The 15,660-nt window shown below is 39.0% G+C and overlaps 1 long non-coding RNA gene across 1 annotated transcript; it reads right to left on the bottom strand.

Moving 5' to 3' along the window:
* Positions 1-853: 853 nt before the first annotated feature.
* LOC116184575 (uncharacterized) lies at positions 854-14,441 on the bottom strand. Its single transcript, XR_004149331.3, has 2 exons — positions 1,635-14,441; positions 854-1,105 (listed from the first exon to the last, which is right to left on the bottom strand). It is a non-coding gene; the product is annotated as an uncharacterized LOC116184575 (long non-coding RNA).
* Positions 14,442-15,660: the final 1,219 nt, after the last annotated feature.

The raw sequence follows: 15,660 nt of genomic DNA on the forward strand, positions 1-15,660 counted from the left end.
GTTGCTGTGACTGACATTTTAAACCTACCTTAACTAAACAAAACTTTCTGAGTACAGAAAACACCAGGCTAACAAATTAAATTACATCCCTCCATAAGGTATCCTGCAGTGTAGTTTGCTGCACAGTCTAAATGGATACACCAGCAATGCCCTTTTCACCTGTGCATCATCCTTTTCTTCTTGAAAATTTGATGCCAGGCTGAAATTACCTTCCTCCTGCAGGCACAAATTCTCCTTCTTTGAACAGCTTTTAAAGACAGATCTCTGTGCTAAAAAAGCCTATCGGTGCACTATTCAAGTGTTGGCATTGCTAACGGAAGTTGATGGATTTAATTTCAACAATAAAACAGTGCTAGAAACTGATCTGTTCTTTTTGCTGTAGACCCTCCCCAATACCATTTTACTTAATGCACTGTGAAATGTTTAAAATGCAAACTCCCCTTTAATGTGCAAATGTCTGCACAAAATATTTTGAATTCATCTACGCAAGGTGTGTGAGGATGATTTATACTTAAAAAAAAATCAAGGTTATGCTAAAAGCTTGAATTACTCAGTGCATTTGCAGGCACAACAGACACCAGCCCTGAAACCCTTCTCCACAGCAAATACCTTAAATGTGTACTCTTAATAACATAACCAAAATTGCTAAATCTTTTAGAGGTACCAACATAGCTGACATCCAGATGAATCAGCAAGCTGGAAACTTGTTATCTTACCAGCCACAGATCCACACCAAAACAATGTTTGCAGCTGAAAATTGAAATGAATGGGTTTTATACTATGCTTTTTGGCATCAATGAAAGATGAACTGCAATATACTTTCCACAAGATAGACAAAGAATACACAACAAGATAGTCAGTAGACATTCATTTAATTATTGCTATTTTTAAGCCTGATATCAGTATTCTGCCCTGCTATATAGGACATAATAGACAGTCATAGCTTTATTAAATAAATGAAGAACATTAGACAACTTCTGTGAAACAGATACTTTCATCTAGTTGTGAAGGAACTTGAACCATTTCCCACAGCAGTTGGAGTAGTTACAATAATCTTTAGTTTCCATTCTTCTGCACCTGTATTTCTAAACATAAATATCAGGGACTGTCAAAGGAATGATGAATACACAAGTTAGAAATCTGCATTTTTAAGGCTTAGAATTTTGCACAAAAAAGCCCCATGAACTCAACTGAAAATTCTATTTCTGTGAAAGAAGCAATTAGCTCACAGTGCTGTCGTTTTCTTAAAGCAAGGCTATAATTTCAGATGTGAAACTTTGCAGAGGATCCTGCCTGGCTGAGTACAGCAGCCACCCTGCAGACTGTCTGAAACCTTCTCCAGCAGAATATTAACATTCAAAAGGTGCACCAAAAAAAAAAAAAAAACCAAAAAAAACCCACCAAAACCCACCAACAAAAAGATTAAAAAAATCCCACAAGCTATTCTCATATCTCTGCAAAATCAGAGCAAAAAGCTGCATCTCTCTTCTACTCTATTGATTGTTGCCAGTATTCTGTTTAACTGCAATTAACACAACTTGCAATTAACAACTACAATTAACAACAACTTGTATCAGTCATTCTGAATACTGATGATGATTTATGGTCTGCAGGCAAATTCTGTAATCCCTTACCTTAAAATATAGTGGATAGTAGGATGCCAGTGGTGTACTTTATTTAGAAATTATCTGACCATGCAATGGGAGAGGTATAGTCAGTAACATTTGCTGCTTAACTCCTGGACTTCTCTCTAGGTGTTTTTGCCTTGGGAGCTTTACTCATTTCCATGTACTAAAGCTGCTCTTGACCTAGCTGCTTTTTATTTTGAGGGGGAAATACATGACTAAAGCAAAAAGGTCCTTGTTTCCCTTTCCCATGAGAAAAATAAAGTCAGTTTTAGAATGTCAGTCAGATAGACTGATTAAAAAATGTGAGGTTGTTTTGTTTTGTTTTTGGTTTTGGTTTTTTGTTTTGTTTTTTTTTTTAACTGAGAGTTTCTACTTAAAAGCAGACAAATAGGAATATTCTCACACTAAGACCCCAAGCCATTTTATGTTGGTCATTTGCTCTGTCCTTTAACAGTGAAGTTCAATTTTCAGATAGTCTGTATTTTCACAGACCAGAGAAAGAACACAGGATATTATTCTCTCATATTTCTTTCAGACTTCTCCTATGGACAATAGATTTGAAGCTCACCAGAAATATCTTCCTTTTTCTGACCCATGAGGATTTTCCCGTGGAGGCATCTTTTATTTTTAAACATCAACTGTGTCAGCTGCATTGTGGTTGTCAGGGTCAACCTCGTGGAGCGTGGGACTGCGGTTTTGTGCACGTAACAGGACAAACTGTGCTTGCAGAAATGATGCAGAGCTGCCACCCAGGTCACCACAGTGCAGAGATTGTCATTCTGTGGACACCCCATGGGTGGTCTGGCTTGGGACCATTCATCACCTGGCTTCTCATGCTTTATGTGATGCATTAAGATTTTAGCCTTTCTGTTTTCCAGGTCCTGTGCTGCATTAGTGGACAGCTCTGAACTCCACGTAGAGTGTTAGTAAACTCTCCTGACATTTTGGTCAGACACAACAATCCTTCCAGGCCTCAGATTCCAAAAAGTATAAACAAAAATGAATCTGAGAGGAGCAAACTAGGGGATTGTGACTTCATTACCTGAAGCTGTAATTGCAGAATCAACCCAGATATGCAAATAGACCAAACTTATAATTGTGTGAAAAGCTCATGACCACCATCTATCTTGGGTGTAGCCTCTGCTAGGCTTTTGCACTGCCAAAGGTGTATCTATTTAAGGCCTTTAATGAATACCCACTTTATTCTCTTAACTCTGTCGCGACTCTGTTGTAGGCAACTCCAAGGCACCACACACAAATGTAAACAAGGAGGAAAACACCTCCTGCTGTCACACAAAACCTCCATCCATGCCTCCCTCAGAACCTTGTCCTTTGCAGGTAACCAGAGCTATCCAGGGACATAGGCCTGGCACACTCTCTGAGGGAAGGTGACCATTATTTCAGCTGCCTGCACATCTCTTAACAGAGTATTTACACAAGAACACGCCTCAGTAAGTCACAAAGCTGTCTGCTCTATTAATCCATTAATCTCACAACATGGTATTTCTCTGCTTCTGCAGGAGAATGTTTCAGGAAGGATTTTTCAGCTCCCTGTTCTCCTTCCTCAGGATCTGTTTCTCTAGATGAGCTTCAGAAAGGGTATCCTGGGGCCCCTTTGCTACAGGAAGCAACTTCTGGAAGAATAATTCACAAGGTTTAGAAACCCCTCCTTGTCTGGAAGTTTCATGATGAGACTTGACAAAAGATGCTGAACTGCATTCCCAGAAGATTTCTGACATAGAGGTTTCATAATATTGGACAAAAGCTTTATATTTTGCCTTTAAGCACTCTCAGATCACACAAGGTGCTGCAGACTCAGTAACACATTTCTGCAGCACTGCTGCTCTATGATCCAGGCAAGCTGATGTTCTTCCTGGGAGTACCTTTTTGTCAGGAAGAAACTCGTCATCACACACTTCCCTTTAAACAATCCTCATTGTGGAAAAAAATGTTATCCACTCAGCTCTAAGAAACCCAGCAAGTCTGCAAAAACAAAATGAATGATTCATCTTTTAGAGGAAAAGCTATCATACAACAATGAGACTCTATAAATCCATAAATCTACAAATGAAGGAACTCCCAAGGAAGGGAAGGTTTGCTCCTATCACTTTATATACATTTTACATTATGTAACTATTGGATTAAAAAAAATGAACAAGTAATCCGAGGTGACATTTTATGGACATGTAAAAGCTGGGTGCTGCTGCCATGAGCTAGACCTCAGAGGAGGCAGTGCTACTGCTAGGAGCTGGTCCCAGTAAGGTTAAAGCAGGATCCAGGAAATAAGATGGAAAAACCCTGAGGTGCCTCTGACCAAGCTGGGAGTCAGGAAATCAGTCCTCTGAATTCCAGCAGTCATTAGCCAGAGAGAGTTTGTGATTTCAGTACTACATTCATATAGTTCCCTTAACATTGCTTTGGGCATCTCAAGTTTTTGGGTGTGACTTTTAGTTTTCACAGATGCTATAGAGTCAGTTCTACTAGGGTTTGCAATGAGTGCATCATATCCTGGCTTCCATTCCCAGAGATGGCAAACTCCAAGACTCTTATTTGATTTGAAAATATTATGCTTCACAGATGCCTTTGAATGAAAATAATGTAAAATTCTTCAATAAATACCATAAGGCATTGGTATTTCAAGTCATTTCCTACAACACTGGTAATGGGGTGAATTTGCAGCTCCAGGTACTTAATGGGAAAGTTCCTTTAGTGCCCTTCAAAGAAAGCTTTTTTCTGAGCCAAGGCCATTAAAATATTTTCCATCGCTTTGACTTGCTTTGCTTTGCTTGCCCTTTTTGAAAATGGAGACTTGAAGATAATTATGTTTAATATTTACATGTACTTCAGTTCCAAACTTTACATCCATTTCAAATAATGTAAATAAAGGCAGCCTTGCAGGAAAGAAAAACCAAAAAACAAACCACAACCAAAAACAACAACTAATTTCGATAAAAAGCCACAACTGCAATACTGAAACATTCACTGCAACTCAAGAGATGCTCCTGCCAGGTTGTTAGTGTGCTTCTATTTTTGTCTGCCCACAGAATGTGTGACTTATTTGGGTGCTGGAGGTGGGGGCCCTGAATTGCTGCTCCCACAAGAAGAACATGCAGCATTGTGCCACACACTCTGTATCAGGTGTTCCTCTTGCAGGTCCTCTGCCACCCCACTCAGAGGGGAAAGGACCACGGAAATTTCATTTTTCCTGAAGAGGTTCCTCTCACTGATGCTTTTCCTGTTTTGGGAATGTTTCCTTTGGCAGGCGTGTGAAGGTGCATGAAATATCTCCCTTAATATAAACCATTCAAAATATAATTTAGGCATTATCTGAGTGTAGTAAGCAAGTAGTAGGACTCCTAAATTCTCATTTGTAGGACTATCTGCAGCACACCTGGCTCCCCTGTGGCAACCTCAGAAGAAAACCTTGACATGGCACAACCTGCTTCCCTGCCTTGTCTATTCAGCATGCTCTACATTGGAATTTCATCCCTGTGATCCATATATCAGCCAGCATTTTCCACAACAATAGCTTGAGCTCTCTCACATACATTCACTTTGCCAGATTAAATTTTTTCGTTTTAATTTTTTTTTTTTTCTGGTGGGACCACATAAAACTGAAAACATTTTTTTAAAAATTGAACTTTTCTAAAGGATGGTACATCCTGGACAGGAAATATGTACCTCTGCCAGAGCAAAGTGAGAAGGATAAAATACTGGGGAGGTTAAAAATGTTCAGAAATCTTGTTCAGAAATCTGAAGGAACAGTCACACACCATAAATATAGTTTACTTTATAGAAGCTTCCCTTCTCTCCTGCCCTAACATAAGTGATTATCTCACTTTTGCATCCACTGCTGTAACTTTGTCTCAGCCTCTGCACAAAGCAGAGAGTCTGAAATCCTGGCTTGGCCAGAGGAAGATGTGAGAGATTTTGTTTTGCACTTAGTGTAAATATATTTCATAATCTGATGGTCAACACTGATGTGTGTTTATACAATCCCAACCTAAGGAGACTCCTAAAATCTGCCTAAGAACAAGTGAAAACAGCAAATTTTGGGGCACAGAAAGCTGCATTGTCTATCTGCAGAAGGAAGAGAGAAAAAGAAATAAAGGTAAGTTGTGGGGTGACAACATATTTTCAAACCATCATTATGATACATGCAGCTTTAAATCATCTTAACCCACAGGTGGCATTGGATGCAGAAGTAGAGTTTGGAAATTATCCTGCACTCATACTGATTTATTTTTCCTTCATTTGTATTCTTTAGTGTGCACTATGATGACACCAAAAACATTCTTAGTATCATTTACATAGCTCATTATAAAAGGCAAGATTTCAAAATTAATTTACTTTCTCCATATTTCCCTCTACTTCCCAATTTTGCCTCAGTAGAGCCTAAGATGTGAAACCTAGCATAACATGACAGCAATTCTGCTGCCAAAAATATTAAGGTTTGTAAAAGACTCTGCTTCTCTTCCTTCAGCTGGTTTCTGCAGGCAGCTGGGTAAAATATGGATGGTGTATGCAAGTAAGAGATTACTAGAAATCTGGTGGCTGGCAGCTCCAGAAAAGCACTGATTTAAACTTACACTTTGCATGAATACAGCAGAATAAGAGTGGGCAGATAGATCTATCTTTAATCCATTGGCTTACTGGTAATTAAACAAGTAATGTGCAATTTTATTGCTATAATTCTGAAGATTGAAGAAGGATGCCTTCCAAAAGACATTATGCAGGAATTGTGATTTGGTGTGATGCAGTTCAATAATGTAAGCCAAGACATATTTTATGTCCAACTCTCATTAAAATAACCCCAGAATAACATCACTGAACAGATTTTAGTAAGAAATTATAACCACTACCTTACCCACATTAGTTAGCTTGCCTTAAAAGTCATCTTGAAATAACATAAAGGCCTTTGGAATAATGAGGATGAAAGATATGTGAAAGCTTAATGAGCAGGCTGCTGGTTTTCCTGCAGTTTGATTTTACCCTCATTTTCAATAACTTTTCAGAGCTGAGAGCTGCTGCTGAGAAGTGAGACAGGATTGTCTCAGCAGAAAGGCTGGCTGTGGCAGCGACACAATTGCTGACCTTCGGAGCAATTTGGAATGATGAGTATATTTTTCCCTTTCAAGAATCTTGCTTTCTTTACAAAGAAGTGTCCCTTCTTGCAATGATGTCATCCTTTGAGAGTGTGTCATGAAAGGAAGAGGTAGCTCCCTTAAAGTAAACCCATACAGCTAAAATTTGTGTACAATGTGCTGCAGAATCCCAGGCGAGGAATATGGTAACGCCCAAGTGAATTGTTATTCACTGTTTTGGTTAAACTGGGGCCTTAAAGGAATGAAAGTCATCCTTTTGGCTAACCCAGAGACACCAAAGATGGCAGTGCTTTCTCAGTGAAACCCAGGGGAATTCCACTGTGAATGTTTTACACACCCAGCAATGCAACAGCTCACACTGACACAGCCAAATTGGGACTTTTCCCCCCACAGTTTGCTGTTGTCGCTGACCTAATGTCATACACTGCATTTGGAGCAGGAAATAACTGAATAAAATAAATTATAAAAATGATAAAAAATAAATGTATAGTAATTTTAGAAAATGGTCATAAATTCAGTGTAAAGAATTCTACCTGAACAAAGGCTGCAAACATTTCAACTGGGAGCATAAAGATTTCATGTGACAAATGATAAGTTATGCAATGCTCTTTTCCAAATGGAATAGTAACTAGTATATCTTCATGCTAACCACTTAATGTTCTGACTCATGGAATTTATAATTCTCCAAAAGTAAAATTAGTGTCCTTAATTAAAGCTACAAGCATGTGAGTCCACATAAGGAAACACACACAGACAGAGCTATTTACTACTGCAGTTAATTTACATTCAAGATAAGCTCACATTTTCCATGACTGGGTCAAATGACTTAACTCTGTTTTAAAAGGTAATAACAAATGTAGTGTGTTTTATTTGAAAGGCCCACAATGCATTAATTAAAATTAATCTGAAGGATTCTGTACTAAACTTGAACTGCGACAATCAAGGGAAAAGTATGGTACTTTGAAAAAGATATTTCAAAAGAAGCAATGCTTCACTGTATAATACCTCATTTTTCTGTGTCAAAAAATATTTTATTTACTAATAGAAATACACAAAAAAAATTTTATAACTATTAGCTTGAATCATAGGTCAATAAAGTTCATCTACATTCCCATTCTAAAAAGCAATTGGTTAATACAGCCCTCACTTTCTTTAGCCTGATATTTCAAAAATCAGCAATGGTGTCAAATAACACTATTTTGTCTGCCTTTTTCCTTTGCTTTGAAGCACTAATGAAAAACACCAAACCAATAAACGGAACCTAAGCTAGTGCAGAATGCTTTTAAACAGGCAGCAGTGAGAAGTTCCACTCCCTCCTCCAATCTCCTCCAGGCTGTCCATACCTTGGTACTTGCACCAAGGAACTGAGGACCTTTTCTGCTGGAAAAATCTGCAGCCAGCTATTCCTCCCCCTGCTTCTTGCTTTGAGAGAGGCTTTCCAGAGTCCAACAAAGTCAGTGTGTGTGACAGAAACAGGCGAACTCACCCCCACCCCACCTTCCAGCCCCAAAGGCTGCCACTGCTCCCTTTGCATCAGGCACAGCTGATGTGCAACTGCAGCATAAATCAGGTGTGGAGAATTCACCCGAGGAATTACAAATGAAGCAAAACAAAGATATTGTCATCAGACCAGTCAGCATCTCAAGAGATGGGAAGCTGAAGACAGAGGAGCAGGGCTGCTTCTTCCAGCAGGAGCTGATTATTAAATTGGCTTTAGGCTGCAGATTAAAAGTACATCCTAAGCCTTGGTGCAGAGCTGGGGAGGAAAATGACTGTGCACTCACCTCTTCTTAGAAACAAAGAGGTTAGAACAGAGGGGAGGACCCATGGACGTGGCAGAGGACAGGAGCAGAGCCAGGGTAAAAGGGAGCAGACAGACTCAGTGTTTTCAGCAGCCTCTGAGCATGGAGAGAGGGGAAAAGAAGCTGTGGGAGGGGATAGGGAGAAGCTATAGGAAAAAAGGCTGAAGGCAGAGAAGACTTGAGGGACAGAAAATTGCAAACCCATGGTTTCATTTAAGTGCATATGGGAGCAGGAGAAAAGTGACATGGCTGAAAGGAAGGGGCAGAAGTTTCCCGTATATCAAACCACCTGGGAAGAAACCACAAGAAAATACCAGCTCAGAGGATGTGTGCATACTTGGAGACAAATATTAACGTGTTAAGATTATATTCATGCCATAAACCAAAGGCATATCTGGTAAAGGACCATTAATGGCAAACTGCAAGTCTCAGCCATCCATACCCACACCTCTTTACACTCATTGCACACCCCCTGACACCACCAGCAGTCACCTTTCTTATGGTCTCACTGTGAGACCATGAGACAAAACAAGGGGAGAACTCCAGGGCCTGAATTCTGGGGGGTCATTTATCTATCACTTCCTTGAAGGTTGAAAAGTGTCATTGTAGTGTTTTAAATTTAATGTGATAAAGCTAAAGCTTTAAATGGTTAACTACTTTAATGGTTTAAGCATTTTAAGAAAATAAAAAGACTATTTCAATGTCTTCCTTGTGTTATCTATCCTTATTAAATTATTTTAATAAGAAATGGCAACTATTTCATCTTGAAATAAGATATATTTTTTCATGGAGAGAACTATCAAACACTGGAACAAACTCCCTGAAGATATGGTGGGGTCTCCATCTCTGGAGGTTTTCAAGATAGTATTGGACAAGGTGCTGGATAATCTCCTTGATGCTGCTTTCCCACAAAAGGATCTTCCAACCTGCTCTATCCTGTGATTCTATGACTCATTTGATATATCTGATCTGTCAAAATTTAAAAGGAGACGAACAATAAGCATTGCTCTGGGAGATCTTGTTAAACGTCATAAAGACGAAAAAAAATATTTGCATTACTCTTAAATGGTTCTGATTAATCTCAACTACTGGTTTTCAAACCTCCTTCCAGTATCTCAACATTCAGCCTTGTCAAAGGCAGGCTCAGGAAAGGGGATTTCTAACTAAAGATTGCAGCAATTAACACTGTTACCAAATGGGGGGGTGATCACTTTGCCCAGCACAAGAATTTTTATCCATAAACCTTCCTGGTGGTCTTAAATCTTAGTAACCCATAAGGCTTTCCACATTATGAAACCACATTTCCTGTGAAATGCATGTAAAACTAAAACATAAAATAATACTGACACACCTGTGAAATTTAAGAGAGAAGGTGGCTTATCAGAACTGGAGACTCTTCATTTTTGTTTCTCAGGCTTTTCAGTGGTATGACAGATTTTTCCCTGCTGCCTGCCTAGGTGACTTAGCTCTGGTTTGGTGGGAGCTAATATTAATTCATTAACTCTAATTCACTCCTTTATTGCTAGTCAACTGTAAGACAAGCAAGATATTGTTCAAAATCCTCATTTGACTTCAAATAGAGACCTCAGGCTTTTTAAATAAATAAAAAAAAATAATTGGAGTATATACTGCAGAGAAACACACAACAAGCCAAAAGTGCTGTTAGCACTGATCAGAGAGTTTAACAAATTCTGTTTACCTTTTTCCTACTGACAGACATTATTTGAAATACTCCCTTTTGAAGGGGAGAGTAATTAGATTTTTTCCACTTTCAGCTCAGGAGAACCTGCTATCCTGGTAGACTTGAATGATTTCATTTTTCTGCACAACAGCTCAATAAAATGTTAGGCATAGAGGGCTTCTTCAACAGGAAAGAAAATTCACTCTCTTTTGATAGATATTTATAATAATCTCTTAATTGTGTAAAAGATTCTCTGAGTTTGCTTTTGTTTCAGAAAAATGTTGTTCCCTGCAGAGGATTTTGATCCTGCAGATACTGCATTTTCCAATTAAAGGCATTTCTATGAAAATTCTCAAAAAAGTTTAATATTAAACAACTAAAAATACCCAAGTGACATCTTCTTTAAAACATAAAAATAGGGATGAAAATCTCATTGTCCCATTCACAGCCTATTCTTGTCATTACAAACAAAAACTTGAAATCAATGTTTTTTCAGTTGCACTATTTGAAGCCAACATGAATTTTTCCCAGGGCAAAACCAATTACAGCAGAATTACTCTGGTAGATGTTTGTCTGACATCCAACAAAGAATGTTTCTCCTTCTCCTTCATTTTATGAGATGGCTGTGTGTGTTTAGGTCCCACTTGCCCTTAAATCCTGCCTTTTGATGGCAGAATCTTCATTTTTCTCTAAATGGAAGCTGAAGTTCTCACATGGTCACAAGCCCGTAGGAACTGGATTTTAAGTAAAATATCAAATGGCCATAACTGAATTTCTGGAGTTGGCAGCACCCTCTGAACTTGCTAAGAGAGAAAAGCAGGCGAGTTTTTGAGTAGCTGGAGGCTCTCAAGTGGAGGAGCTCTGACTCACACAGAGGGAAAACACACGACATTGTTTTGAGAGCTTCTCTGTGCACATTATTCTAATTTGGCAGTCCTGGGGCTCAACTGGTTCTCACAAGTGTCATAAATCATGGTCATTTCTGTCGTTAGCTACCAAGAAAAACAGGCACCACGTTTCTTACGCCCCTTCTTCTGGCACAGGTTGGTTTGGAAATGCTTTGAACTCCACATCAAATGCCCCTCATCGTACAAATAATAACTTCACAGAAATGTTTAAAGAACTGTTCACAACTGACTACAAATCACTAAATCTGTGACTGACTGACTTCAAGGTGCATTTGTGATGAAAAAGGCTGTGTTTTCCCTGCTAATATATCCACCAGACATTTGTGGATAGGTTCTCTGTTCTCCCAGTGTCCTTATGAAAAAAAGTAACACTTATAAAAGAAAATAACTGATTTTGCATATGTATCATCCTTAAAGACAATGCCCCAGGTTCTTGGGAATTAGGGCAAAAAAACCCCTAGTAAGGATGGGGCAGCACAAGACTAAGAGGTACCTGATAAAACTGATTGTCCACATAAGCATATTGAATAAGTTAAATACTGTAAGAGGCTCAGGTGTGACCACAAATACAACTGGAGTCAGCAGCAAACAAGATATGGGCTTGAAGGGAAAAATTATGAAACTCACCTGCATCCAGGTTTGGGGTCCCCAGTGTAAGGAAGATGTGGAGTTCCTGAAGCAGGTCCAGAGGAGGCCACAAAGATGCTCTGAAGGTTGGAGCCAAGCTGGGAGAGCTGTTGGTGTTCACCTGGAGAGGAGAAGGATCCAGGGAGACCTCAGAGCTCCTTCCAGGGCCTAAAGGGGCTCCAGAAGAGCTGGAGAGGTACTTTTTTATAAGATGTAGTAGCAGCACAAGGGGGAATGGCTTCCCACTGCCATAGGGAAGGGATGGATGGAATATTGGGCAGGAATTGTTCCCTGGCAGGGTGGGCAGGCCCTGGCACAGGTGCCCAGAGCAGCTGGGGCTGCCCCTGGATCCCTGGCAGTGCCCAAGGCCAGGCTGGACACTGGGGCTGGAGCAGCTGGGACAGTGGGAGGTGTCCCTGCCATGGCTGGGGTGGCACTGGGTGGGCTTTGAGGTCCCTTCCAACCCAAACCTTTCCATGATCCTTCGACTCTATGATCCTATGATTTCGACAAAACAGAGATTAGGACTCAAGAAAAGAGGAGATGAGCAGGAAAATGTTTAAGAGGGGCCAACACAAAATGGCCTTTTAATAAAAAAAGGACTTTAAAGTCCTAGTGCTGCAGCAGAATGTGCCCATCCAAAGTGTGCTGTGGAGGACTGACAAAGAAGATTATCTCCAAGGCAAGGAATTTTCTCCCTGGAGGAAAAAGAGCCAAAGTATCACAACAGAATGAGATGTGGCTGGTGGTAAACTTTACCTTCCAAATGGATGGACTACATGAGTCCTTAAATCTCTTAAACTTAACTGAAAGATCGGGAAGAAGAACCCAGAAAAAATCTAAAGCAATTTTCTGTTTTCAGCTTATGCCCTTAGTAAAGACAAGTGCAAGTACAGTGGCCTTTTGCTGTCACAGTGTTTGCTAAAGAATAAATCTGTACATTAGCCCTAGAATAAGTTGAGCATGCCGATACTTTTTTCTCCAGTCTGCATATAGAAGAGAAGCAGTGAAGACACAAAAGTTTGAATACACATTCAAAATAAAATAGGAGAGGTAAAGCACAAAGATATTTGTGAAGAGAGAACATCTTGTCAATTTAGAAGTGAGTAAACTTGAGGACACAAATAGCTGAAACTTGATTTAATTTTTGAATAGAGACCCTTGCTATTCATACAGGCTGAAATGGAAAACTTCTGTTTCAAGCTGTAAATTGACTGAAAAATGAAGGAAAAGGCCTGAAAGTATGCATCTGACCACGAGATGACCACAAGTACTCCAGATAATGTCTTAGAGCACTTAAATTAATTTGATGTGCCTTCATATGGCTATCCATCTCTAGAGACCACAGAGGAAACTCTGAGTCTCATAAGCACTTGTTTGTCATGGGTGGGCTCAGCAACAAAAGACAGTTTAGATATTTATGTGAACAATAACATTAACCAATTAAATCCTTACTAATTTCTGTGGGGAAAAAAACTTTAAACAAGCAACCAGAAAAAGCTGTGCACTACTAAGTCTTGTCAGATGCTAGGCTGATTTTTCATTATTTGCTACTTCGGCAGAATGTCCAGGCAGTCCTGGGAAAGCACAAGAGGACTGAGTGTAAACATGGCTCTACATGGCTCTAATTTAAAAAAGAAGTGCAAGCACAATTTTAACATGAGAAGAGAACCATCCTCTCTGGTTCCTACAGTCCATCCTAGGTGCCTCTGCTTAATAAACTACTTAGTCTGATTTTCCCAGTTTTTCCCTACAAAGTTGGTTGAAATTCATATTGTTTTAAACTAATATGTAAAAAGTAAGACAACATAAAATTTAGGATGGAGGATAGTGCATTATTCTAACTTTATAACTCCTTACAGCAGTCAGTGAAGGAGAGATGAAAATTTGGCACTGTGATCATGCTGGACTGATGGGCATGGGTGCTCCCTCTGGGGAAATTTATTTCCAAGTGGGTGATCACTGACATTTTTCCCATAAGGATGGTCAGGCAGCCTCTCAGCATTCACTGGAGTGGACATGAGGCACAGGTTTCCTTGCTGGCTGTGCTGGCACCCAGGTGCTTCCTCTTGTTTCAGTGGCTGCACTGTGGGTGTTTGTGAACCATAACTTGTATTTCCACAGCAGTGACAGGATGGGAGTAAATGGCACAGAGAGTGTCTGAAATGCTCTTCTTTTTTTTTCTTTTTTTTTTCCTTTTTTTTTTTTTTTTTTTGGCTTTTAGCTGTTGTTTTCTTTTGTTTTGTTTTCTTTTGTTTAATTTTTTGGTTTTGTGTTGTTTCCTAAAAGTTCCTGCCCACTCTGGAGGAAGTGGAGGTTTTGTATCCAAGCATGCATTTCTGAACAGGAATATGCACGGGGTTAATATGGACAGAAAGAAACCTGACATTTGCTTTTTCATTAGCAGAGAAACCAGCCAGGGCTGATGACAGAGCTATGAAGAGCATCACCACCTACATCTAATCAAGTGAAACATTCAGGCCAAATGCACACTATTATATAAGTGTCTTTGCAAAGATCCACAACACTGACATACTTAACAGGCTTGTATTTTCTCATGTATATTTATTTTTTAAAAATGCTGAAAAATGGTATTTTCCATTTAGCTGAAAATCCAAGAAAAGGAGGTCTCTGCTACGTAAGAGGGAGAAGAGTACTGCAAATTATTTGCAGAAAATACTTATAATTATAATTATAATTATAATTATAATTATAATTATAATTATAATTATAATTATTATTATTATTATTATTATTATTACAGGAGAAATCAGCAAGGCTAACATTGACATAGATTGGAGTCACAGGCACAGGAACAGAGAGAGGTGGCACTTACAAATATGGCTAGTGGAAGTTATGGTCATGAATTTTATCTGGTACATCTTCTTTTGAAGACCTTTTATTAAACAAGCATGATTTCCAGCATTTTCTCCAGAAGCCTGAAACAATTGGCTGAATACTGCTGGAATTAATTATGCCTCCCCAATTTTCATATGCATTTAAACTATCCAAGGATCTCCAAGGAGCGGGTTACATGTGAAACACAGAGGACTGTTAAAAATAGCTGGTTTTAATTAATTTATCCAGTTTAAAAAAACCTATCTGCCACTGTTGATCCAGTGAGTTTTCATTTCTTTGGCACTACATGCAAAAAAAAAATCCAAGAAGGGAAAAAAATAGAAAAGCAAGATATTTCTGAGGCCTTGTAAAGAAATGAATGTTTCAATTAAAGAAATATCTTCAGAAACAACAGGAAGGGTAAGAGGTTAAGATGTTTCCTGCTGATGGGAAGGTGCCTCATCTCAGGATAGTGATTATTTTGATCTTTTTATTAGAGTTTTTTGTTTGTTTATTAATAAAGTAAAACTGACTAAGCCAATTTTACTTATTATACCTCCATAGTCAGATTAAAATTATCTGTCCAGATACTTTCAGTATTTTCATGTGTTTTTTGGTCCAAAATTTACTTTCTGAACATTTCCTATCAATTTAAGAGAAATATTCAATAAGATTTTACAACAGTCCCATCAAACTCCACAAGAGCACTTTTTGCAAGGAGTTGACCAAGCTATAGGACACAGACACCTGAGTTATGTTTTATTGTCTTAAAGGCAACACTTCCAGTGGGAAACAATTTTTGGAACACACCAAAATCTTTTAGGCTGAAATTACTGCAGTGCTGATGCTGAAAGCAGCTAAATGTACTTTTTTTTATTATTATTATTACATTTACTGAGCTCTTCCATTCGCATTCATGACTGACCAGGAGATCTCAACTTTTCAAACCATTCCCAGCATTCATGTGTCACATGGCAGGCAGATTATCTCCCTACTGCTGGCTATTAAAAGTCATTTTTTCCTCACAGGGCTGGACTCTAGTCCAGTCCACTCTCCCTGCCATCCAGTGCC

This window comes from Lonchura striata, chromosome Z, assembly GCF_050655825.1.
Source record: "Lonchura striata isolate lonStrDom1 chromosome Z, ASM5065582v1, whole genome shotgun sequence".
NCBI lineage: Eukaryota > Metazoa > Chordata > Aves > Passeriformes > Estrildidae > Lonchura > Lonchura striata.